The following is a 24,841-nucleotide window of genomic DNA, read 5'->3' on the forward strand; positions in this document are numbered from 1 at the left end:
CACAAAAAATACTAGAAGTGGTTAGTGGCCTAAAAACATGACAAAGCCTCCTTCTCAATTGTGGAATAGTTGATTTCTGCTTCCTTCAATGTCTTCGAGGCAAAAGCTATGATCTTTTCTTTGCCCCCTTCCATTTGAGATAACGTAGCACCAATGCCATTGTAACTGGCATCCGTCGTAAGAAAAGTATCCCTAGCACTATCAAAATTCCCAATACAAGGTGCTGTTTAATGGCTCTTTTTATATACATAAACACGCGGTTATGGACTGGTAACCATTCTAAATGTGTCCCCTTTTTCAACAGATCTTTAACACTAGCTCTAAAAAGTTCTTATTAAATGTTGACATATACTCAGCTTAATGCTAGAAAGATTTGATTTCTTCTTTGTTGTCGGGAGTAGGAGCTTCAATTACTGACTCTATCAAATCCATTTTAGGTTTCACGCCTTCACTGGAAAGGGTGTGACTTAGAAAGTCAACAGATGCTACCCCAATTTTGCATTTATTCTTCTTAATGGTGAAACCAGCCTCTCTGAGCTTAGCATACACTTTCCTCAAGTTATCATTGTGTTCTTCATTGGAACCATAAATGAGAATATCATCCTGGAAAGAATATGTCTTATCCACTCCCCCCAATACATGTTACATAATTCTCTGGAAGGCTGCCGCAGCAGAATCCAGCCCAAACGGTATTCATAAGAATTGGTATGTACCAAAATGATTGATAAAAGCCATCAGAACATGGGAGTCTGGATGCAAAGCAACCTGATAGTATGCTGACGAGAGGTCCAACACAGAAAAGTATCTAGCTCCATTAATGATAGACAACATTTCATTGATCTTGGGAAGTGGATACCTGCCAATCCAAATGTTTAGCATTTAAACTCCTCAAGTCCACACACATGCGGATGTCTTTTCCCTCTTTTTTGGATGTTATCACAATAGGGGCCAACCATTCTGAACTTTCCAGAGCTTTAATGATACCCTGCCCCTCCAATTTATCTAGTTCTTTTTTTAATGGTTGACATATCAACAAAAATGGACCTGGTCTTGTGTGCAACCGGAACAACTTCATTTCTTTTATTTAATCTTGTGTACATAGTCTCTCAACATTCCTATCTTATAAGTGAAGACTTCAGGAAATTCTTCGCATACATCCACTCCTACCAAGGTTCTTTGAACAAGTAACATTTGTTCCTTATTGTTGGGGTCAAGTGTGATACCTAAATCTTTCTGATGTTTCCACCCCAGTAAATTACTCCCCTTCTCTGTAATGTAGACTTTTCCTATGGTGTGCCTGCATTAAAATGTGATAGGCATCCTCACCATTCCTTTTAAAGGAATGGGATTCTTGTTATACCCCCCTGGATGTATATCTGACTTCTCCAAGGTGAACTAATTTTCCTTGAACATTCCCTAAAAGGTTTCTTTGTCAATTAAGGTGTAAAGGGAACAAGAATCTGCAAAAGCACTCACTTTTTTGCCATCTAAATGTACATCACAAACAGGATATCTAACGCTCTCTTCTTCCTCTTGACTATTCACTTGAAATACAAATTTGTTATCTCTAGAATCAATGTTGGGTTCTTCATGTACTACATGTATAGCTTTTCCTGCTTTTTTAGACTTACACATCTTGGCAAAATGCCAGGTTCTATTACCTTTTCTACAATTAACCCCTCTGGCAGGACACTTTGGGAAATTAGCAAGATGATGAACATTCCCACATCTGCAACAACTGACATTCTTCTTCCTAGGCCTAGATGGGACCCCAGTGTGTTTATCTTGCACTCTGAAAACGTTGTCATCCTTTATTTCATTTATATCCCTCTCATCACTCAGGGTGTCCTCGTTATTCTTCATTTCTTTCACACAATAAGCAATGTGCTTGATACGCTTATCAATACTGCCTCCTCTAGACCGGGATTCTGAGTCAACAACCTCTCTTGTACTGTCACTGGTGCCACAAACCAATTGATCTCTACTGAGGGAATCCGTGAGGACTCCAAATTCACATGTACTAGACAGCCCCCTCAAAGTGACTATATATGAGGTGATTTTTTTCATTTTTTCCTTGCACCCTTTTAAAGAACTTTTGTCTTTCAAACACAACATTCACCCTATCCTTGAAACGAACACCCAATTTCCTAAAAGTGGTGGTAAACACATCTACATCACCTTCTCCCTCGTCTTCACCATTGTCAGCTAGATCATCATAAACTTTCCTTCCTTGGATGCCCAAATTGAGTAATAATATATGTTGTTTCCTTACAGACTAAACCTTTTCTCCACCTATAGCAATTAAATAGGAATTGAGTATTTAAACCCATCTGTCCCAAGGGATTTCAGGTTCACCCTCTTCATTTAAGAATGGAGGGGGTTGATTCATATTCGCTACTGACATGACTGTATAAGGAAACAACAAAACAATTATGCTACATAAGAATGTATCAAGGATACTTCCTTATGAATACAAGATTCCAGTAATATGTAGGAAGACAGGGTGAAAAGAAGTCTCTGTGGGAATGCTGCAGGCAAAAACAATTTTTTTTTAGAAGTGTCTATCTGTAGGAAGACAAAAGTTCTCTGAGGAAGTTAAGATAAACAGCTGTGCCTATCCAAGCGAGGTGAATAGAAATGTTGCAGATGATTAATGTGCTGTGTCTGTCGTGAATACTTTAAATATGGAATGCTGCAGGCAACTATGAGCTGTGCTTGTCAGCTTGTAACAATAGTTATCCAATGTAGAATAACTATAGAAGACAATGGTATGCTGTGCCTTTCAGCGCATGCAAAAGCTATAGAAAGCTGCAGGCAACTACATGCTGTGCCTTTCAGCGTGCGAAGATGGGTATCCAATGTTGATGTTGCACCAAACAAACAATAGAAAGAATTGTAACTCAACCCAAGGTCGTATAGAAAAACGAGTGACACTGCCTCACACACACTCTCCAATTGGGCACTGGAAAATTTCCCAAGCAGTGCTCACAAGGAGCGGGCAGGACACTGGAGGGAGGAGGCAGTGAAAGCGACCTGATGAGCGAAAAGCAGGAATGCTGGAGAGGTGGAAGCCTAGCCTGTGAGTGGAACAACAGAAGGTAATGTCTTTAAATGTCTCACGGAGAGAAGAATTGACAGAGCAGGTGCGGGATTCAGACACCTCAAGTAGCGAAGACTTGAATAGAGCAGGCGCGGTAGCAGAGACACTTCTCTCTTCAGGACCTGCGTGCAGCCACTGAGAGGACACCTCAGGGGAAATCCGGGTGAGGAGTTCAATGGAGTAGACAGAAAGTGAAACTGGCTGCTCTTACGGAATGCGTGTAGGTGCGGATCCAATATTCAAGCAAAGTCTTGAAGAGAGAAAGAAGGTGGAGATGAGCTATCCCCAAAAAGGACTGTCACAGAAGCTTCAGAGGAGGCAAAAATTGACAAGATTACCACAAACACCCAGGCAAAGACACTGGCGGAAGGACATCACAGCTTAATGGACAATCTTTGGCAAGTCAGACCTCAAGTTAATTAAACCATCAGCAATAAGACTGTGACATCGATTATGGTGTGGAGGATAACACATCCAATGCAAAAGGCAGCAGTGTCCAACACGAACAGGAACTTAGGAAGGAGTCAGGTGAAGTCCAAATTCAGGAGCAGGCAAGGCACATCCTAGAGGCAGGTTAGACTGGAAAAGTAGCAGGGGTGGGAACCACAGCTGCCCCCTGCGCAGTAGTCCTCAATTGTCACCAAAATGAAGTGAAGAAATCCAGGAGACAAAGATGAGGCTGAGGAAACGTGGGTTTATTTCAGTACAGCAGTTTCCCCCCAACTACCATGCCCAACTCTCCTCAGCTTCTCTGCCAACATTCTATCGTGCACTCCCTAGAGTTCCAAGGTGGAACCATTGTCCTAGAGACTCAGGGGTGGAAAATACCATTGTGTTAAACCATAAAACATCTATTAAAACGATATACAGGAAAGACATCACATAGGTACTGATAAAACAGGTGATTATAACAATATGCATTTTATGTTATGGCAGGGGGCCTGAACAAAAGTGGCCTCCTTTGTTTACATGTGTGTTTCACCAGTGTAAACTAATCTGTGCATTTTTTTTTAACCCCCTCCCCCTTTTTTATCAAATTTCGCTGAAGCAGTGTTTTGCAGGAAGGCAATATACAAATGTGGGCCACTTTTATTATTGCATGCCTGGCCCGATTTTGAATCCCAATCCAACCCTGCAGAGAAGTGATGAGGGACTGCTTGCTTAGGTACTCCCCTCCTTGCCTGAATGGGGTAGAGCAGGTGGGGATCGGCAACCCTGTTCCCGCTTGAAGTGACCCCCTATCCCTCCCTTCTTTGACTGCAATGGCTAGGAACTGTAGAGTGTGTGGAGCCAGAGTGAGGGCAGCTTTTGGGAAACTAATATAAGAGGCAAGAAACCTGCAGGTTGTAATGCAGGTTTACCCAATGCACTTAAAAGTAGATCACATGTTATGTAACATTAAAAAAACATATATACAATGAACAAAGCGACAGAGAAATGTAGGAATCTCCAGTAGGAGTCCGATGGAGTCCTTTATTTTGTAAAACAGCCAGCCGACACGTGTTTCATCACTATTGCGAATCCTCAGGGCTATATATGGCTGTGTAGCAACAGAAGGTCGCTCAGCTGGTGATAATTCCGACCCAGCCGGGCCCGTGACCTTAGGTGAAGAAATGACAGGAAAGAAGCAGCCACTCCCTGTGTGTGGTAATTGGTAATTGTCACGGACTAGTGTATGGGATCCAAGAGAAATCTTCGTATATGACGTGTTTGGGCGCTAGTGTGTTTCAAGTAAATGTCTAACAGGGCTTCACGCTGCTATTGAGCAGCCTAGAGTCGGGTGCGACTCCCGTTAAGTGAAGACGAAATGCCCAATTCTGTTATGAAGTGCTGCGCTGCCGCGTACTTCTCGTGGGTCGTGTTCCTGGGTCAGGAGTCCAAATCCAAAACTTGGGACTTAAAACATTTTCTACCAATAATTGCACAGAGAACCGAGAGCAAAAATAGAAATAAAAAAAATGGTATGCTCTCACACACAGATTGTCTAAAGAAACAATATTCAAACTAGATTAAAAATACATAATCAATTAAATGAGTCATTCAGTATATACAACAAAATACTCTGCATGAGAAATTGTGGTCATGTCTGGCAAGCCTGTGCAATTGTGTAGGTTAAAGTAAGCCTGCAGTTAATAGGGCACAAAAGCAACAATGAAACAAATATTCAAAATGTGAGCAAATGCACCAGAAGGAACTGCTCTAGAAAAAATAGCTTCAAATGAAAAAAAGCAGTTCTCTAAAGACTTTTTCATTGACTGTTCCCGGCCACAGGAGGCGTACAGTAATTTAACAGCCTAGAAGTCCGAGCCGAGCGTGAGAGAGGCAGTGCAATAAAAGCAGCAAGGACAAGCTGAACGCGATGGAGGCAGCACACACAAAGATCATGTGCTAAGCAGCTCTGACCTCCAGATTCTACCACCGCATGTATCCAACTGCATCTAATAGTGAGTTGCACTAAATGGCATGAGCGCTGATCTGACCTGCATCAAGCCTCTCGCATCAAGTTTGTTTGCCTCTGTATATCCTTGTTGTCATCAGCGCTCCTTCCTTCGAGGCTTTACTGCCTTGTTTCTGTCATGCTGATCACCGCACTGGGAAAAGTCCCCCTGGGGAAAGCACTGAACTGTTCTTTTTTAAAAAGTTTGTGTTTATTGAAAACCAGAGAAAAAAAGAACAACAGTATAATGAGCATAATAAATCTTAGTTAACATTGAGATTATATAAAGGGATAGGAAATGCAACTGTTACAATAAACATACTATGTGTAAGACGGGAATAAGGGGGGAGGAAGGGGGAAGTGGGAAAGCAATATATTATGTCACTACAAAGAATGAGAAAATTAAACACTGTAGGCATATTAAATACTTAGTGATTATTGCAATATGATTATGCAGGCATAACACGATAATATCTTAATATTTTAAGAAAATGGACAACATGGTGTATTTAGGGCGGTTTCCGGACATCCTATGATGAATTTACAACATTAACAGTAGAAACATTTGATGAAGCGGACCAGGATAAGTATGCAGTAAGTGGAAGCCATAACAGATCCCTTTTAATTCTAGAGAGATAGGGGTGACGTAATTGGTATTGAGTCTATGATGAAAACATACAGCATTCCACCAGGCTTCAAAAGTACCTTTATCCACTTGTTTCCTGTTTGAGGTTTTTAAATGTAAGGCTATAGCTAATAAAAAATCTAACAACTTGAAATTTGATGGTGATTAAGGCCATTGAGGTGACTGTGAGCCTAAGAAAATGTTGGGTAAAGAAAAGGGAACATTAACCCTAAAAATCCTATTAATTTGGGACCAGACTAATTGCCAGAATTGAAACATATTAGGGAAGTCGAATAGCATGTGTTTTAAATCAGCGTTAGAACAGGGACAGGACCAGCAGGTAGATGGAGTATTAGGAGAGAAAGATGCTAATGTTGCAGGGGAACGTAATAGACGTTGATAAACAAAATAAAGGGTTTGAGTAGTATTACAAGCTCTTGATGTCTTGTAGCTCTTAAGCCACACTTTATCCCAAATGGGGGCTGCCCAGCATTTTACTAAATCCTTTTCCTACGCCATTTCAGTCTTTGATTTGTGCTTTTCTGAAGTGAATAATAAACATTGGTAAACAGAAGATGCAGGGGGGAAGTATCTAATAAGGGAAAAATTGTAGAACATGTTATAGGAAGATTGGGGGTAGTTGGAAGTGTAAGGAAATATTGATTAAGAAAAGGAAGTAGAAGATTATATTGTATTTTGAAAGAGTTAGGAAGAGAACATTTAGATTGGAGTTCAGTACAAGATAAGGGGTCATTATTAATCAAGAGTTGAGAAATCCAGATCAAACACTTGGATCTCCAAGATTTCCAGTAAATGGTGTGATTTTTTATACGTAATAATTTATTGTCCCAAATGGGTTGTTGAGATAGTGAAGTAATAGAAGGATAAGAAGATGGCAGAAAAGGAGCTAAAAGTTTACAAGTGTGAGAAATAACAGAAGAGTTTAAGGAGGAGATATTATTACTGAAGGCGAGGCTCTCTTGAAAGTGAAAAGGGGAGGCAAGAACTTTTTCCATAGATATCCACACTAGGGGATGTTTAGAGAGATCAGAGGATATCCAACGGGAAGCTTGTTTTAGGGAAAAGGCATAGTGATAAGATTTGAAGTCAGGAAATTTAAGGCCTCCATTATGTTTGTCTTTTGTTTTTAGAGAGGACAAGGCTATTCGAGAGGGTCTTTCTAGAGAAACTTTATTAAAAGTGAATCAGTTTTCTTGAAATAGGATCCCGGAATGTGCACAGGATTCATAGAGAGAGTGTATAGAAACAAAGGAGTGAGCATCATCTTAATAAAATCTAATCGTCCCCACCAAGAGCGAAAAAGAGGATGCCATCTGGTAATGGTGTCATTTAACATTTTGATAATGTGGTCAAAATTAAATTTTAAAGTCTCCAAGATAGTCGAGGAGAACCATAGACCTAAGTATTTTATCTTGGAGGGTTGCTGGGAAACTCTTGTATGAAGAAAATAGTTCTTAAGGCATAAAACTTAAAGGGGCAAGACTTCACATTTATCCCGGTTACGGCGGTATCCTGATAACCAGGTGAAAAGGAGGAAGAGAGGTATCCGGGTTAGAACAGTATAAAAGGATATCATCTGCGTATACAAACATTTTAACTTGATGTGGGCCTAGTTGGAAACCAGGAATCTGAGCATCCTGGTTAATTTTAGTTCAAAAGGGCTCCAATGCCACTACAAACAATAAAGGTGATAAGGGACATCCCTGTCGTACCCCTCTAGAAAGAGAAAAGTAGTCTGATATTTTACCATTAGTGAAAATAGAAGCTCGAGGGCCAGAATATAGTAAGGAAATAAAGGAGATCAATTGGGGAGGAAAACCTATCCATTTTAAAGCATGAAACATAAAATCCCATCCAATCCTGTCAAATGCTTTTCAGCATCTAAAGCTATAGCAGCAAGAGGATAGTATAAGGAAGAGGGCTTGCTAAGGACATTAAAAAAGACTATAGAATTATCAGAGGATAGTCTACCCTTTACAAGCCGGATTGTTCTGGTCCAACAAGTTCAGGTAGGATAGGGTCAATACGTAATGCCAAAATATTTGCAAAGAGTTTATAGTCTGCATTGACTTAAGGAATGGGGCGATAGTTTTTAGACAAGGAGTAGTCCTTATTGTCTTTTGGGATTAAACATATCATGACTTCTTGAAAAGTGCCCTGAGATGAACCGTTTGTAATAAAGGAATTAAATAAAAGAAGATTTGGAAGAAAAAGCTTAGAAAAGTGTTCATAGAACTCAACAGTAAACCCATCGGATCCAGGGGCTTTACCTCGTCGTACTACTGAAACATCATGGGTAATTTCTGCCAAAGTGATATCAATTTCCAGCTAATCAAAATCAATATGTTGGGAAGGAGAGGATCGATCTGATTGAATTGGTTGAGTTTTAGGAGTATATAGATTTTTATAAAACGAAACAAATTAATTTAAAATATCGTCATCTTTAAAAAGTGTAGTTCCAGCAGAGCTTTGCAAAGATTCTATTCTAGTTCTATCTCCCCTTATTTTTAAGTAATTAGCCAGTAGCGCCCCCATTTTATTTTGACCTCCATAATAGCGAGAACTACTTTTCAAAAGATAGGAGGAAGCAGCTTCTGTGGATAGTCTATTAAAAGTAAGCTTAGCATCGATAAGATATTTTAAAGAATATTCAGTGTTGGAATGATAATAAGCATATTCTAGTTGTTTAATTTTAGTGAGTAATTGAGTAGTTTGTTTTTCAAAACCTTTTTTCTTTTGTCAGACAAAATTCATTATGAAACCCCTCACGGCTGCCTTAAAAGAATCCGAAATCATTATAGGGGAGGACTCCGGAGTTGTATTAATAGCAAAAAATTTGGAAGCAAAAGAGCTGAATTGGTTAGAGAAATTAGGATCTACAAGTAATGTTATTAAAACGCCATCTACCAGCATTTGGGACAAAATGTATGAAATTAAAATCAATAAAAACCTGGGCATGATCTGATATTAAAATAGAACCTATCTCAGACTGAGGACATGTTAAGCTAGGGATTTACTTGAAAAGAGATCGTCAATACGGGGATTGTGATTGATGTGGGGGTGAATGGTAACTGTATTCTCGAAGATCTGGTTGACATAGTCTCCAGATATAGAATAGAGATTTACAGTGTATGGTGGAGGTAAATTGTGAATGAATTTTAGTGTTTACAAATTTAACTGCAGAGTGTCTGTTTAATATGGGGTCATGAATTTAATTGCAGACACCACCAAAAACAATATATTCATTGTCAAAAGAAATTAATTTATCAGAAATCTGTGTCCAAAATATTTTATCAACGTAAACTGGGTCATATACATTAAAGATAACTAACGGTATTTTATCTATAAGTAATTTAACAATAACCCAACGACCATATGAGTCAGATTCTTGTTGAACAACTGAAACATGACATTTTTTATGACAGAGAATCAAAACACCGTTTTTCTTACCCAAAGCCGGAGAAGAAAAAACATTGCTTACCCAACATCGCTTTAACTTAGAAGCTTCAGTATCAGACAGATGTGATTCCTGGAGTAGTGCAATGTCAGTTTTCAACTTAGCTAAATGGGTTAACACCCGTTGTCTTTTAATGGGATTACCTAATCTCTTAAGATTCCATGTAGTAACTCTGAATGTGACCGGAAGGAAATAACATAAGCAATCATTAAGCATACAGTGCTATAACCAATCTTAAATTTGAGAAAAAATGAAAAGATAAGAGTATATCGATAAGTGTATTGATAGAGTAGAGGTGAAAGGAAAGAGGGAGTGACAGTGAGAATATTAGAAAGAAAAAAGGAATAAAGTAAAAGTACAGAGAATCTTGGAGAAACGTAGAACATAACAGAAAACGAGAAGGCAGTACAAGTCATAAATTAGAAGGTCATATGAATGATGACTGAATGATAACTGGAAGACATACCTACAACACAAAACGAATTGAGGGTTGGTTATGTTATGCTATTATAACTTCTATAGCGCGCAATTACCCAGGGGTGTCATGGCGCTGGACTGAAACAACCCTGCAACGTAGAGGCATCTTAATTCTGAAATAGCTACGTCTTTAGATTTTTCCTAAAAGCGACCAGGGAGTTAGAGGCTGTCAGTTCCATTGGTAGCGTGTTCCAAATTTTTACCGTGCCGTAGGCTATGCTCCGGCCACCCCAGCTCGCTGTTCGAATCCTAGGGACTACCATCAACCCGGCATTGGAAGACCTCAATTGTCTGCCCAGGTTATACCATGAATATAGGCTTTTCAGAGATGCCGATCCTATGTTATTCAGGGCTTTGTAGGCTAAGCAAAGAGCTTTGAACCTAATGCGTTTTGTCACTGGCAACCAATGAAGTCTTCTGAGTTCTTCCTTAAATGATGCATATGTCAGTAGGTTCAATAAGAGCATGGCAGCTGCGTTTTGCACCATCTGAAGCTTTTTTAAATGTTGTTTCTGTAATTTGAGATAAAGACCATTACAGTAGTCCAGTTTCGATAACACCAAGGTAACCAACATCCACTGTTCTCCTGGATTCAGGGGGAATATAGGGGAGGACCTTCTTTAATTTTTTTATCAAGTAGAAAGAGGCTGAGACTGTAGCATTCGTTTGTTGGGTGAAGGTGAGTTTACTATCTATCAGAAGCCCTAGGTTTTTGGCTTTTTCTACTGGTTTTTGTGTTTCTCCAATTTCTACCGGCCACAAGTGAGCGTCGCAGCCCGGCTGGAGGTTACCGAAGGTTACCACTTCGGTTTTATCCAAATTCAGCTTGAGGCAGTGCCTTCCCATCTAGCCATTGATTTCCCTCATGCATTTTTAAACTGAATTGCTGGGGAAGGGAAATTTTTATGAGCCGCAATCACGATCTGGGTATCATCAGCGTATGATGTTAAATTGAAACCAAAGTTTCAGACAAACGCAGCCAGTTCCGTTTCATATATATTAAATAAGGAAGGGGTCAGCGAGGAGCCTTGAGGTACCCCACATGGGAGCAAATAGGGGGTTGATTTGAAATGGTCAAGAGTCACTGTCTGGTTCTTATTTTTCAGAAAAGATAATATTAGAGACAGTACCAGCTGCTTGATCCCTAACTTATCAAGGCTCTGGAGCAGCGTGTCATGATGTACGGTATCGAAGGCTGCTGACAAATCCAAGAGGATAAGTACCGCCGCACCTCCTAACACCAGAAGATGACGACGACACCGTTGGAACTCCACCGAACCCCAGAAGGACCAGGGGTAAGACATCAACACACAGGAGAGACCACAGGGGAAGCAATGATTGGAAAGAACTATACCTGCATAAAATCAAAAGAAAGCAATATAGATAAGAAAATACATTAAAAAAGATATAAAAGAGAGAAAATAGGTAAGGACACCCTAATGCAGTGTGCCTTACAAAAATACAAACAAAACAACAATCAAGGAATTACATAAACAAGAAACAGCCAGACAAGACAAATCAAAGTAACAAATCAAATAGGTTTTGAAGTGTCCATAGCCACAGCTCCATGTTAACGAAGGAACTCCTGCAATACGGCTGGACCTTCGAATGTGGAAGTATTTTCCTTGTATGTGACCTTGAAAATGCAGGGATTTGGCGTTTATAGAGCGGAGTTGTGGTTGAAGATCAAGACATTTTTTGCAACGGTCAGCTGTAACCTTAGCTACATCTTGAGAGAAAAATAGTTGATGATCCTCCCAAAAAACCTTCTTTTTGGACTTGACTACAGACAGGACTTGAAAAAGGTCTGTATATTGCAAGAAAAACATGATGATTCCACAAGGCTTAGCAGAAATCTTGGGACCTAGTCTGTGAGCCCTTTGAATGTTAAGAGAAGTAGTAGAATACAATTCCAATAGCTTAGGCAAGAATGTTTGAAAGAAAACGGTTGGGTTGGAACCTTCTGTATTCTCAGGAAGACAATAAATTCAAAGATTGTTTCTGCAATTTCAATTTTCTAAATCCTCTGATTGTTTATTAAGTAGAGATATTTCAGACTCCAGAATTGAAATAGGAGAGCAAGAGGTCTGAAGAGAGTCTGTTTTTTGTTCGACAACAAGCATATGAAACTCCAACAAAGACCACTTATCATCCAGATGTTGCCAAGTTTTAGTGGTTTCCTCCATGAAGGGCTTCAAAGCGCGAATTTCCTCAAGGATTATATCCATGGATGCTAAAGACGAGTTCACTGGAGAGGGAGGATCCTTGTTCGGCCGATTGGTAGAAATCGCAGGTAGTTTGCTTGAAAGATGTTATTTTGGAATGGTGCCTGTTGGATCATCAGGTTTCTGAGGAGAAACGTCTTTCATGTCATTAAGAGTAGAGTCAGAGTCTGATTGCACAGTAGACTTAAAAGACGTATTAAGCTTTTTTTTTAAACAAACTTTAGTGAGTACCAGAAGTGATGACAATGCGTCTTACCAAGTACATTATGGTATTTTCGTTTTTGTTTTCCAATCGTGTATAGGTATCAGCTTTGTACAGACTAAAAATTGAATTGCATATGTCACTGAATCATAATACAGTCAGTACAGTTAGGAGGCAATTGGTGTGTGAATATAAGATACAATAATATCCTTAGGAATGAATGCATGTTATAATTTTTAAACAATTCCAATAACATAACCCCCCCCCCCTCCCTCCCTCCCTCCACCCTCCCTCCTGGTCTGCCTTTGCTTGTGCGACTCTCATCCTAGTGCATTCAGTAAGATATCAGCTTCTGTCAGTTGCTGCTGGTGTGCGGATAGGGCCTGTATGGGACCTGTGATTCGTATATTTTATATATAACTAGGTAAGTTATGGGGTAGGAGTGATGCGTGTAGGTAGGAGATCTATCTGTTTAAAAACTTCCAACATGATATCCCATTCCATAGAAATGAAATGTTTCCGTAATCCTCGCGCTTCCTCACATCTAAGTGCCGTCCTTTCAGCACTGTACCATCGGATCACGTCTTCTTGCAACGCGGGGAATGGAGGGCATCTAGGGGATTTCTGTCTCATGGTGATTGCTCTTATGGCCAATATAAGGGTGAGGTCTATGAAACACATTTGGACCTTCATGGCGCTAGTGTGCTTGCAGGGAGACCCAGCAGGCACTCCAGAGTATTGTTATGAATTGTTAGGTGCGTGACCTCCCCAAGTGCATTCCGGATTTTCCCCAAATAATCACGGAGATGAGGGCAAGCCCATAACATGTGGTAAAGCCCGCCTCTTCTACCTTGCATCTTGGGCAGCAGTGTTGGGCTTCCGGGAACATGCGTTGTATTCTCTTTGGGGTTAAGTATTATCTATGTAGCACCATAGTTTGTATAAATTTATGTTTAGCATTGCGAGAAACTCACTTGGGATGTTCTAAGATGCTCGCCCAGGCTTTATTGGTTAGTTCTATGTCAGTGTCCTCTGCCCATTTTGTGCGAAGGTCAGTGAGTGCAGTAGAGGCATGTGCCCTGATGCCGGTGTATAGCCATTTGACTAGATGGCCGCCCCCCCATGTAATACAGAAAATGTACCAGATCATGTTGCGGAGGTTCATTGCATTGGGGCACCCATGTCACCCTAGTATAGTGAGCAATTGTTGCGTGTAGTAAATAAAGGTGATCTGGTGCGCTAGTATTGTGTACAAATGTGTCATGGTCTAGTAGTGTGCCATCACCAAATAGCGGCCCAACCTCCTCCATGCCAGCTTCCTCCCAGTCATGTAGTTGGGTCATCGTGAGTCTGCTCCTGAGAATTGGTATTCCTAACAGTGGGATATTACTCGCATATGGGATCGCGACTGAGGTGTAAAATAAGGCCTTCTTCCAGCAATGAAGTGCGGTTTTAAGAAGTGGAGGCCTATCCGGAGGATTTTTAATTTTTGGGAGCAGTAAATTGTGTAAGGTTCCGTGCTCCAGGTCACAGGTTGTGTAGCCTATTTCCTGCAGGTTTCTGCCCGCAGTCCAGTAAGACAGCCACTGGAGCTGGCTTGCAAAATAGTATGCCCTGAATTCGAGGACCCCCAGTCCACCCTTGCGGGGCTCCAATTGTAAATTTCTTGAGGCTAACCCTACGTCGGCCCTTATGGAGCTCAGATTTCATCTGGAGTCAGGCATTGCTTTATTTTTGTGCTTCAGACAGACTGCATTTAAATTGACACACACATTTTGGTGCAAGTGGGAACACATGAGACATGAAATGAGGCTTAGTCAGTCGGAAATGCTTGTGCTGAATTAACATGTATTTTTGCAGTGTAAAAAAAAAATTTGTGATTTCAGTGGCCCTTTTTAGCTTTGAGGTTAAATGTGGAATGTGTTCTCTATTCCCAGCTCTTTTTCTTGTACTCTACACCCCATATCCTGTCTTAAGAGACTTTGGCTTTGTTGCCTATTTAGACCATGTATATTCAGTTCATAACACATCTTTTTCTAATGTGTGTTAATTAACCATGCATCATCACTACACGGGGCAAACGCTTTTTGCATGAAAAGCTATCTAAAACATTAAAGTATGCTGCTATGAGTATGTATTAACTGTGTGAGCTTTAGAAATTTGCACATGTTTTATGCTATGTTGTAATTGCACATTTTTGCATGTTGTGCACAAATAATAATAAAAGCTGCTTTAAACTAATAGCTTTTGCTAGGTAATCATTTATACAAGGTATTAGTATGGGGGAGGTAAACAGAATGTGTTTATTTACATAAAATTAATACTTTTTTATGTTTGTTTTGTTTATGGGCTCACCATTAAATGGCTGCCTAAGAATCCACCATGGCTGAGAATCATGCTAAAAAATGCATGCGCAGGACTGCCAAGAGCCTCAAGACACAAATGAATCAAGGCCACTGTGAACTGTACATTCTTGTGATCGTGCCAATGTACCAGTGTTAGTTAAAGTGTCCTTCCTGCGTGCAATGTGACAGGAAGGAGGAAATAGACTGAAACATTTTTCCTAGTAAATGTTGCTAAAACACATAATTGTATTAATCATTAACCCTTCTTTTGTTAAAACGGGTATGGGCTGGAATTTCAATAAGAACAGAATGGTGAGACCCTCATGCCATCTTGCTAACCAATCAGGTACAAGCTGTACTGAAAACTTGCAACATTATTACTATAGTCAGCCAAGAATTAGAGTATAAATAATGACCTCTTTGGAGGCGTATTAGCTTAGCTTTAGGGGGGCGTGCGAGCTTTTGAGAGGGAGCAGATTAAACCAGACATCATTAGGTACAAGAACCATCGCAGGTGCCGCCTGGGAGGAGATTACGTCTGAGGAGAGACAGAGAGAGGTGGGGGTTTCTTGCTCATATTTCTTTCAGAGAAGTCATTACACGTCATATTTTTGGCAAAGCAGATCACATTCCTCTGAGGACTTGTGAAGGAGGGGAATTTTCAAGGAGCAGCCTTTCTGTCGGATGATGGAGAGGGAGAGAGACAGATTCAACAGACCAGGGCAGAAGGTTTAGAATTTAGTTGATAAAACTTTAAGTTTATGCTTTGACTAATTAATTAGTTTTGAAAAGATTTATTTGTCATATGCATTTATTTCTATTTATAGAAGATTTTTGCCAATTATTAATTATTGATTAACCGTGCATAATTCACTCTTGCATTATATTGCCTGAACTCTTTAAAGAATTTCTGACTGACATTTGATGCCTTATTCCTTTCCTTTATGGAATGCTTTGTATATTTAATTCTATTTTTCTTGTTTTCAAAATTCTGTAACCTGATTGATATTTGACTAATGAATAAAGGGTCAGAGAAACTTTTGACTAGAAAATAAAACCCTTTCAAATACTCACCAATTCTCTTTATTGGCTTAAATGTTATTTGTATTTTTGATATTTCATGTTTATGTAAAGTCTCCTGAAGGTCATATACAATGACAAGGGTCCAGTACCTTTACAGCGGTGAAATAGAGGTAGATGAGGTTTTGCATTGAGAAATTACCGTGAAATTACCACTTGCTCAACCCTTTACTCAGAAGAGCTCCAAGAGGATTGTGTCCAGGGTACGAAAGGTGAATTGTGGAACTATCGGGGGTAGATTGACAAAGAAATATAAAAGACGGGGAAGCATCACCATCTTGGAGATGGCAATCCGCCCCATCACTGATAATGGTAGGGATGTCCAGAAAGATAAGCTCGAGCACATAGCAGTAATTGCCTTCAGTAGGTCACCATCAAATTGATCAGTCTGTGCCCAGTATACTTGGATTCCCAAGTATTTTAATGTATTATGTGCTACAGGCAGATTGTATGTACCAAATTGCAGCACATCTGGGCGGGGGCCGTCCCGGATGTAGAAGGCTTTGGACTTCCCCTCGTTAATGGCCAGGCATGAGAAGCACTCGAAGGTGGAGAAAATGTTAGGGAGGGTTTCCGCCCCGGCTGTCGGGTCCCACAGGTAAATGAGGATGTCGTCGGCATATATTGAGATTAAGTGTGCAGTGCCAGCTATCGGTATCCCCAGGTACTCGGCCGACTGTCTTAGGGCTATTGCTGTCGCTCCAGTGCTAGGACAAACAGTAGGGGGGAAAGAGGGAACCCCTGTTGCGTGCCCCTGTCTATAGTATATTCACATGAAATATGGTTGCATGCTCTGGCGGTGGGATTGATATAAAGCAGATGTACCCATTCAAGATAATCTGGAGGGAGGCCAATTCATCGCAGGGTTTCGAACATGTATCCCCATGTTATGGAATCAAAGGCCTGGCGTAAGTACAACGCATCCAGCATTATTATAATCTGTGGGGGTAGCCACCATGATATGATGTAATGCACGGAGAAGCACGCATTGGTCTTTATGTATAAGAGTATTTAAGACAGGCAATAGTCCATTGGCTAGGGCCTTGCTTAGGATTTTGTATTCGGTCGCTTACAAGGACAAGGGCCGATAGCTAGATACATCCGTGCCATCTCGTCCCGGTTTGGGGAGTGAGACGACTAAGGCTTGAATGGTGGAGTGTGGTAAATGTCTGGAAGCTAGGGCCGTCTTGTACATCTCCTCTAGCTTAGGGACGAGGATATCTGAGTAAGTTCCATAAAATTCTGTGGGCAGATCATTCCGCCCTGGGGCCTTGTTGCGGTTGAGGCCTTTGATCGCAGCTCGTATTTCGTGCTGGGTGATGGGGCCCGAAAGATTTTTTGTGTATCTGTTGTAATGCAGTGTTAGTCCATTTAAGAAGTCATCTATTAGCGTGTCATTAGTGTGAGTTGGTGCGGCATAGAGGTTACTAAGGTAAGTACAGAAGGCCTAATTTATCTCAAGTTGCGTGTGTACTGCGCCCTTGTTTGGTGTACGTATGCAAGTGGTGATGGGTGGCTTTGGGCTGTACCGCAGTATCCAGGCCAGTTACGTACCAGACTTGTCAGCTTCAATATGCTTCCATTGCGTAAAAGCCAGATGGTCGATAACTCGGAGAGTGTCTAGAGTCTCAGCATGTCTAATGTGAGCGTCTCGCAGGGATTCCCGTTTGTCTGGGTCAGTCACTGCTGCTTGTTCCAGGTCGGTCATTAGACCTTCTATCCTAAGAAGGCTTTTATGTACTTCTTGTCTAGCCCCCACTATGGACTCAAGAGCAGAACCCTGCACTACTAACTTAAACGCATCCCAATCAATGAGGTTGGCGGTGGCTGTGTTCCAATTTTCAGATAAATAATTTGTTCTGGTCGTAGAGTGGCGCGAAACGGGGCATCCTCCAGGAGTTGGGGCAATCATTTCCACGTAGGAACTGGGGTGGGGATTCTACACCATGTGAGTGTAAGCTCCAAGGGGTTATGGTCTGAGAAGGTCTTAGCTATGTAGGTGGACTGGTGTATTTGTGTGGGAATGGTGTGAGAACATAGGAACCTATCAATCCTGGTGTGAAGTTGGTGGACTGGTGAATAAAAGGAATTTTCCCTGTGTGTAGGGTGCAACAGTCGCCATACATCTTTTAGTCCCCATCCATTCAACCATGTTTGCAGGAGGTCAGCTTGTTTGCGGGTGCCTGCGTGATGTAATGGGGATGGGACCTGTCTAAGGCTACTTCGAGGACGACGTTACTATCTCCACCCAGAATCCAGGGAATAATGTCCCACCCAGTCAGGGCCTTGCTCAAGCGATGGAAAAATGTATCCTGGTTGGAGTTTGGGGCATAAATACTTCCCAAAACCACCGGTAGATCGTTAAGGGTACCCTTCAGCAATATGTATCTACCCTGCACATCAGTGCAGTGATCCAGCTCTGTAAATGGGACCCCGTGGCGAATCAATATGGTCGCCCCTCGTGCAAAGGCTGCGTAGTAAGTGGAGAAAATGTGTCCCCTTCATTTTTTACGGGCCTTCAAGGCCTCTGATTCCGTCAGGTGTGATTCTTGGAGGAAGACAATTTGTGCCCTCCGCCTAAGGCGGTGGGCATTAACTCGGTGCCTTTTATGTACCGCCCCAAGTCCTCGCACATTCCAGGTCAACAAGTTATATGAGCCTAAGGTGGTGGTGTTGCTAGGCATAGATGAATATTGTGAATGGAGCTCCCTCTAGCTCAGAGCCAATTAACTGTCGCAGACCAGCAGTACCCCTTTCCCCTTGAACAAAACATACTCAGTGCAGCCATTAAACTATGCTGGGCCAAACAGATAACCACAACATACAAGTACCATAAAACAGTGCATTCGCTTTGTGGTGGGTCGTTGCCCCCGACTATAGTGTTGGTTGCTCGGCTGCAGAGCTCCGGTAGCTCAGCGGAACCCGCGGGATATATATATATATATATATATATATATCAGCACAGCGCATCGATTTTAATGAACATCAGCCTCACAACCCACCTCCGACCTTGAAAACAAAGGGTAATGAACCAAGATGACTTATACAAACAATAATGCACAGCCTACTAAAGGAACACTACTACACTCGCCATACGAACTACAGCTACCAGCATGCTGTGTAGCTTAATGTGAATAGCAACGCCCACTCAGGACGGCCCGATTTAAATAAAATGCATTTAAATCATTATGGTGGGTGGAGTGTGCTTATTGCAGCAGTCCATGAGGAAGGGGCGTGTCTGCCCCGAAACGCGTCGGACTTCCTTGTTATCACTCTGGAGGAAAGCTGTGTAGCTGATGGGGCAAAGAAAGACTGGATGGTTGGATACGCTGTGGGTAGCCCTCCTGAAGCGCTTGGCGCCTTGCTCGTTTATTTTTCTCCGGTCTGCCATGACCGTGGGAGGGGCTCCACCTCGTCAGATGCTCAAGCCTGTAAATCGGGGACTGGAGCGAGGAAACCCTTCCTTGCTCATTCAGCACAGCGCATCGATTTTAATGAACATCAGCCTCACAACCCACCTCCGACCTTGAAAACAAAGGGTAATGAACCAAGATGACTTATACAAACAATAATGCACAGCCTACTAAAGGAACACTACTACACTCGCCATACGAACTACAGCTACCAGCATGCTGTGTAGCTTAATGTGAATAGCAACGCCCACTCAGGACGGCCCGATTTAAATAAAATGCATTTAAATCATTATGGTGGGTGGAGTGTGCTTATTGCAGCAGTCCATGAGGAAGGGGCGTGTCTGCCCCGAAACGCGTCGGACTTCCTTGTTATCACTCTGGAGGAAAGCTGTGTAGCTGATGGGGCAAAGAAAGACTGGATGGTTGGATACGCTGTGGGTAGCCCTCCTGAAGCGCTTGGCGCCTTGCTCGTTTATTTTTCTCCGGTCTGCCATGACCGTGGGAGGGGCTCCACCTCGTCAGATGCTCAAGCCTGTAAATCGGGGACTGGAGCGAGGAAACCCTTCCTTGCTCATTCAGCACAGCGCATCGATTTTAATGAACATCAGCCTCACAACCCACCTCCGACCTTGAAAACAAAGGGTAATGAACCAAGATGACTTATACAAACAATAATGCACAGCCTACTAAAGGAACACTACTACACTCGCCATACGAACTACAGCTACCAGCATGCTGTGTAGCTTAATGTGAATAGCAACGCCCACTCAGGACGGCCCGATTTAAATAAAATGCATTTAAATCATTATGGTGGGTGGAGTGTGCTTATTGCAGCAGTCCATGAGGAAGGGGCGTGTCTGCCCCGAAACGCGTCGGACTTCCTTGTTATCACTCTGGAGGAAAGCTGTGTAGCTGATGGGGCAAAGAAAGACTGGATGGTTGGATACGCTGTGGGTAGCCCTCCTGAAGCGCTTGGCGCCTTGCTCGTTTATATATATATATATATATATATATATATATATATATATATATATATATATATATATATATATATATATATATCCTTTCAGTGAACAAAGAGAGTCTCCTTAGGTATGGGCACTAGGTCCTTAGAGGAGAGTAATATAACCACTCGACCGTAATAGCAGGTCAATATCAGACTATGTGGGCTCTAATTATCAGTATATGAGGGAGGATATTGTAACATTGCAGATTATATTATTACAATTAGGTTTACATCATAGCATGTGCCATAAAAGGGCATAGAAGGGTACTGATGTGCCTGGTGGTCCAGCTATATAGTACCTAGATGACCCAGCCGGTATATTTAAACAAAGTTTTAGGACAACACACTTCAATTATCCACCCGGTCATCCACGGTCTGAGGCGTCACTGAGGGACACAGAGTAATGCTATGATCAGAGTCTGACTGAATGGTGCTGTCCTCTGAATCAGGCACAATCTTGGGGTTATCTTCACGGAAGGAGCCAGCCATGGCCAGCGCCTCTGCTCTGCCGGACGTCTTCTGTTCATGTGTCCGACCAACTACCGTGGTATCCCGCATGCCCAGAGCGTGACGGCGGGTGCAGGTTTTTGTGTTTTAGTGGGACCGTGGTGTGCCGAGCCAGATCCTGGCTCAGGTCTAGGCCCATCACTTCTAGCCATTCTTCTGCATCATTTGGGCTGTCAAAAAAGTAGATTTTCCGGTCATGGATAACTTTTAATCGGGCGGGGAATAGCAGTGCGTATTTGAGCTGAGCCGCACTTAGCTTTTTCTTAACTGCTTGAAAGGAAGACCGTTTGCACTGTACCATTATTGTGTAATCAGGGTAAAGTGAGATTCGCTGGTTTTCAAATTGGATCTGCGTTTTTTCTCTTGCTTTTTGTAGGAGCACATCGCGATCTCTGTAGTTTAGTATTTTAACAGTCAGAGGTCGTGGAGGTGCTCCAGCCCTTGGCGCCCGTGGGAATCCTGTGTGCCCTCTCCACACAGAAATATGGTGATAAGCCATCTGGGCCATGTATTCCCGGAACCAAGTTTCCATAAAGTCTGCAGGCTTGGGACCTTCGCCACGCTCCGGGAGACCAATGACGCGTATATTATTTCGGTGATTTCTACCCGCCACATCCTCTATTCTGTCCTGGAGGCCATTGATATGCTGTTGCATGTGATTTATTTGTGTAGTATGTTCTGTAAGTTGAGGTTCCATACTGGTCAGGGCTTTCTCGTGATCATGTACTGCACAGCTTTCCATGTTGGTGACACACCTTTTTATGAAAAGAAATTCAGGGACACGGTAACGCGAGGAAGGGCTTAAGTTTAATAATTGGCTACCACGCATGGGAATTCATGCATCAAAATGTCCACGGATATAAAGGCAGCGGACATCAGAAGGGGTAGTGACTGGCATGAAAATGCAGGTCACGAAGGAGAGCTGGAAACAGAGGGACAGAGCAGAGGTGTATTTGGATCGCTGCCCTGTGGGCTCCCACTCCGTGTAATTTGCAAAACACACTTTACACTAAACTTTAGTGTAAAGTGTGTTTTCAGCCCCCACCCCCATTGGCATCAGAGGGCTTCAGCCCCCACTCATCCCCCCCCGTCGTGTGTGGCAGCCCGGGACCGCTCACAGCCGCACCCGAGCACTTCACGGGTCTTTAAAGACCTTGTGCATGTTAATAGGCCCTACTAACATGCACAAGGTCTTTAAAAACCTGTGAAGTGCTCGGCAGAGTCGAGCTGCAGGGGCTCTTAGAAGGGGTGAAACAACAACAACGCCCTATAATAGGGCGTTGTTGTTGTTTCACCCCTTCTAAGAGCCCCTGCAGCTCGACTCTGCCGATTCCCGGCAGAAGTCATCTCATTGCGCGACACACCTACGGTTGGGGCGCGACACAGTAATGTGTCGCGCCACACAGTGTGGAAAGCTGTGATGTACTGTATTGGCTAGTTTCCCATGGTCCGCCCGGAGGAGGTTGAGGCCACTCGCGAGGGTTCCAATTTGCTGTTCTATTGCTTTGCGGGAATCTCTGACTTCCTTTAGGATAAGGTCAAGTTTCTTAAAGGGAGTCTCGACTGATTCAGAGGAGGAGGGCCCTGGCGATAGGGGTCTGGTGTTAGTTTCTGGCATTCCAGTGGGCCCCCCATTCTAGAGTGGCTGTAGAGAGGACCAGCAGTGTTACCCTATGGAGTCATTTTCCCAACGGGTATGTGGTCTGACTAACGGCTCAGGGGACTCAGGGCCTGTTGCCTCTCAATCCCACCTGTTCTGGTCCTTAACACAAAGTGCAGTCCGAGGTGCACTATGTTAAGGGCGGCGCTGCCTATAGCACCAGCCTGACGGCTCAGAGTCTCAAGGGAGTAGAGTCTGCCACTTGTCTTTCATCGTTAGCCCAGCCACCCCACTGTAATCCTCAATGAAGCTCGATAATCAGCACAGTTTGTCTACATATAGATATGCCCCAGGTCTGCAGAGTGTAATGCTGGCTAGTACTTACTGCGGCCCACTGCTGTCTTCTCGCCACGTCCCTCCAGCACTCCAGTGCTCTCGGCACTCAGGAGGGGCCGGCCACAGGGGCTTGTTGCCGTTATTGTTGGGGATCGCGCTTCAGGGGAAGCTGGTATCAAAGCTCCACACCATCAGCCACCCCGGGAGGCCGGAAGGCTGCAACAACATCTCTCTAGATGTCTGCAGGATCCAGCAGCGTCAATGCAGCGCAGGGTGCCATGCAGATAGGAGCAGCCAGCACGGCCTCTCTCCGATGACACCAGCCTGGCAGGAACTTCATCGCCGGCGCAACCCACCGGCCAGACAGGGACAGCCGCGAGGATTCATGGCACTCTAGTTCCGGCGCAGCGCAGTGGGTAGGCCGCAATCACCGCAGCCCCATGTGAACGCGGAGATCAGGGGTGCCTCCGCGGTCTCAACGGGCCAGGTCTGACAAATCTCTTCTCCAGTCCCCAACCGCAGCGCCCCAGTGGTTTGGACGGCGTAGATAGCCCTCCGATCGGCGTTCTTTCCTGATGATTCCCCCAGGGTCCGGACCCTCACCATCTTAGGCGTCTAGCCACGCCCCCAAGATGTATTAAGCTTAAGATTTCTTAATCTCTCCAGGGAAGAGGCAAAGGAAATGTAATTAACAATATTAGCTTTTAAATGTTTGAAAAACAGAACAGCAGAATTAGGTGACTTGTAAAAATAAGAGAGAATCCGATCTGAATGAAGAATCGCAAGGTGTACCTTTTTAGTACCTGAGCCTGCTGTGTGTAGCCAAAAAGAATGTTAAAACGCAGAAAAAGGCATCAAAACATTTTGAAAAAGGGTGTCCTCACTGATATATATTTAACGTAACTGAAAGTAATCACAGACTTTGTACCGCTGACAGAATGACAGTGTATAGGACACTCAAAAATCGAGATTCAGGTCCAGTCATATCATATTTAGAAGCCATTAAGAGAGGTGAGGAGACTCACAGAAAGCTGTTGTTGATAAAGATATCAAACCATTTCTCATGAAGTAGGTAGGAACTTCAAGGCAGTTAATGAGGAAAAGGAAAATTTGCTTGTCCAGCTTGGGGTAACATTCACCAAGCGCTTCCTGAAAAGTAGGTACTGGTTATGAGGTTTGAAAAAGGGAGTCACAATATGGCAGCCATTGACAGAACTATCATACCGTTTCCCTTAAAATGCTGAAAAAGCACCAAGGTAGTTAGTAATGAAAGAAAATTCACTTGCCTATCTTGAATGATTGGTAGCAAGCACTCCTAGAGAGTAGTAATTAGGCAATTCTGAGGAGAAGTAAACATCTCAGTGCATCAGAGTTAAAATGGCGGTCGTTATGAAGAAAAACAGCTTGCGTAATTAATGTGCCGAAAACAGGAGGAAAACAGCAGGAAAAGTGTCCAAAAGCTTATCAGCATGAACACAGTTCACATACCTACATCTTTAGTCTTGAAGAGATTCGGTCTCCATGCAAAACGGAGCTTCATACAAGGTGCCGGCAGGGAGCTCCGGAGTAATGCTGCCATCTTGGTTGGCGTTGAAGCCACGCCCCCCAGCACTTATCTGTTCTAATTGGCTTACAGTATTCTCTTTCTTATGGGCTCCCAGCTCCTGATGTCAAGCGATTGGCTCTCAGCCTTTGATATTCATAGGCTCACAGTTTTCTGCCTCTGATAGTGATAGGCTCACATTTTTGTTTTTTTCTGGCCCCAAGCTGGTTCCACGCTAACTTTGCTGTGTTATTGGCTCCAGCTGTGTTCATTTAAACCTTGTTGTTCTGCCTCGAATAACAGTTTTTACACAGTCATACAAGATGCCATTATTTCCACACCCTTTCTTGCTGAGCCAGGTGTACACAAGTTTAAATAGAAACAATGATAGTTACATAATTGTGATTGATGGAGATAAATTTCACGCTGTGAGGAAACCAGTGTTACTTTATAATTGCCTGGGTGCA

General features: G+C 42.8%; 1 long non-coding RNA gene across 1 annotated transcript; it reads right to left on the reverse strand.

Moving 5' to 3' along the window:
* Window positions 1-9,456: 9,456 nt before the first annotated feature.
* LOC144819070 (uncharacterized) lies at window positions 9,457-24,436 on the reverse strand. The gene is made up of 2 exons (XR_013607215.1): window positions 24,320-24,436; window positions 9,457-12,465 (listed from the first exon to the last, which is right to left on the reverse strand). It is a non-coding gene; the product is annotated as an uncharacterized LOC144819070 (long non-coding RNA).
* Between the last annotated feature and the right edge of the window lie 405 nt (window positions 24,437-24,841).

Source organism: Lissotriton helveticus, chromosome 1_1 (genome assembly GCF_964261635.1).
Source record: "Lissotriton helveticus chromosome 1_1, aLisHel1.1, whole genome shotgun sequence".
NCBI lineage: Eukaryota > Metazoa > Chordata > Amphibia > Caudata > Salamandridae > Lissotriton > Lissotriton helveticus.